We start from the raw sequence: 2,960 nt of genomic DNA on the forward strand, positions 1-2,960 counted from the left end.
AATCCAATTAATAAATTCCATCATCCTTTAGTTGTCTCACCACAAGAGTATATCGGTGTACAATTGTTTTATGTTCTAATTAGCGAGGCGGTGAGGTGATTGGTAGCAATCCAATTGATTAGTATTTATCCAATCACTCAATGAATTAAAACTTACTTTTAATTCTCCTTCTTCTTTGATGACTACTTATTTAATCATCTGGAAGAACCCATAAGCCATGAGTGACATCTAAACATATATCATGGCTACCCAAGCTAATGTAGAATTTGGTCGGAGAACCTATTCAGTTGAAATTACAATGTAATTCGATCCTTCTCTAATACAATACTCACAATCACATTACTAGGGTATGGATACTTAATGTCAAGCCCCTAATGTGATTATACTAGTTATATGATTCAATTGAGTAATATAGGAACGCCTTTCATCATTACGCTTGATACTTTGGTCGAAGATTCCTGAATCATATCTTAGAGTATTCTTCCTCTCATAACGAGAATTAGAGATCCATTGTTGATCATTCACATGCCTCTAAGAATAAATCACTGACCCCAACAACGCATAAAACATATCCAAGATGAGATGTGGTCACGTCTCATTATCAAATGATCAACAACGTATCCCCAAGACAACTATGATGTATCAGGTCAAGTGATTACTTACATTATTCCAACCAGTAGAGTTACTTGCTTGACATGTGAGTAAACCTCCATGCAAGTACTCTCGTTTGATTGTGTTCAATGAACTCATTCCCTTATTGAGCACCTACATACTTGTCTTAGTGTCACTACATGAATGGCTTGAGATTTTCCATCTTTCCCATTTGAAGAGGACATAGTATATACTGGTCTATGTTTTGTCAGTGTACCTCTGACAATCTTATGACCATGAACCTTTTGGACATATGGTTATGGGAAGAAGGTCTCTGCAATCTAACATCATTAGATTACTTCTTCCATCAATCCATTATCCATGGATTTCCTATTTTGGACGTATATCGTTTATTGAGACAGTCCTAATGAGTGACTTTGCCTTTTTGTTGTATTAGAGTTATCTACACATACAGACATTGTCCTAACAGGTGTCTTCCAAAGATTGACTTTCAGGGCATATCTCCAACATTACCGTATACTTGGAAATAATTATTTTATACGGTACTTGATTTCATACTTATGTAGTATGATTTTGAAACTATACAGGTTTTACAGCAAGGAGATAGTATGTTGAGAAAACCAAAGGCTTTATAAACCATTATTTTGGCCCACTTACACTTTCCGTTTGCGCCTCTTCAAAACTTAGCAGTTGGGTTTATATGGCAAGCGAGGGATTTTAGGCGGTTCTAACATACACTCTAATAGATGTAGGAATTTTATTTCCTATATTTGTATAAATATCCATCCTTCCTAGGATGGGCATAGTCTTCTTTTATAGTACTTTTATCTATGCTATAACATTACATACTTTGTAATATGAGTACATCTCACACTGCACACTCTCACTATTAGTTTAACTTGGTCTTAGACTTTGGTTTTGAATTTATTCACATCATCAACACTTTATGACTTCATCACTTTTAAGTGTCGGCTAGTACACATGCCTTGATTTTGATGTCCACCTGGATATCCGATTTGAAGTGTGTAACTTTCCTCTTCAGTGTTGAATCTCAAGAGCTAAAGTATCAAACAATGTTTAACAGTCATTGACCATCTTATTCCTAATAGATCTACCTGCTTAGTTGTTTAACTGTAGCCTTACTTGAAACAGTGAGCGCCTTATGCAAAATACGCATGAAAACTAGAGTCGACAAGCCATGGTGAGGACACTTGACCAACAAATTCTTGAATCATCCCCAAGCTTAAAAAAATTTCTCATCTGCCAATTGAGTAAATTGCATAATCTTGTCTCTCAGTTCATCCCTCTTCTGAGTTGAAAAGAACTTCCCCCAAGAACTTGATTTGAATGTCATTCCAAGTAATTAGGGATCCAGACCACAAGGATTTTAACTATGTCTTTGCTTTGTCTTTCACAGTATAAGTGTTGGAACCCCCAGTCCCACATCGGACAGAGGGAGAAGAGAAGAGTGCTTTAAATAGAAATACCCCTCTCTAATTAACACCGAAGCCTTTTGTGATAAAACCCCACACCTGAGGATTGTGCAGGTGGTTAAGTGGGGACATTATCGGTGTTGTTGGAGTGGGCCCTCGGCCCGTCGACCTGAAAATTTCCACATGGTATCAGAGCCAGGGGACGGGCCCGTACTGCCACGTGATTGGGTGGGTCCCCATTGGCCCCGCGTGATTGTCCACGTAGGCCAAAGATGCCACGTGTTTGGGTGGGTCCCCATTGGCCCCGCGTGATTGGGTGAGTCCCGACATGGCTCCACGTGGTTGCCGATGTGTGGAAATTCACGTGTGACCCATAAGTGGGGTCTCACGTGCGGGGGAGTGTTGGAACCCCCAGTCCCACATCGGACAGAGGGAGAAGAGAAGAGTGCTTTAAATAGAAATACCCCTCTCTAATTAACACCGAGGCCTTTTGTGATAAAACCCCACACCTGAGGATTGTGCAGGTGGTTAAGTGGGGACAGTATCGGTGTTGTTGGAGTGGGCCCTCGGCCCGTCGACCTGAAAATTTCCACACCCCGCGTGATTGGGTGAGTCCCGACATGGCTCCACGTGGTTGCCGATGTGTGGAAATTCACGTGTGACCCATAAGTGGGGTCTCACGTGCGGGGGAGTGTTGGAACCCCCAGTCCCACATCGGACAGAAGGAGAAGAGAAGAGTGCTTTAAATAGAAGTACCCCTCTCTAATTAACACCGAGGCCTTTTGTGATAAAACCCCACACCTGAGGATTGTGCAGGTGGTTAAGTGGGGACAGTATCGGTGTTGTTGGAGTGGGCCCTCGGCCCGTCGACCTGAAAATTTCCACAATAAGGAAAGATCATCATCCGATACCACG

At 41.4% G+C, this 2,960-nt stretch overlaps 1 non-coding gene across 1 annotated transcript; it reads left to right on the plus strand.

Annotated features, from left to right (window-relative positions):
• Positions 1-1,805: 1,805 nt before the first annotated feature.
• LOC137720292 (small nucleolar RNA R71) lies at positions 1,806-1,912 on the plus strand. The gene has a single exon (XR_011066488.1). It is a non-coding gene; the product is annotated as a small nucleolar RNA R71 (small nucleolar RNA).
• The last annotated feature ends 1,048 nt before the right edge of the window (positions 1,913-2,960 follow it).

The sequence above is a fragment of the Pyrus communis genome, chromosome 1 (genome assembly GCF_963583255.1).
Source record: "Pyrus communis chromosome 1, drPyrComm1.1, whole genome shotgun sequence".
Lineage (NCBI taxonomy): Eukaryota > Viridiplantae > Streptophyta > Magnoliopsida > Rosales > Rosaceae > Pyrus > Pyrus communis.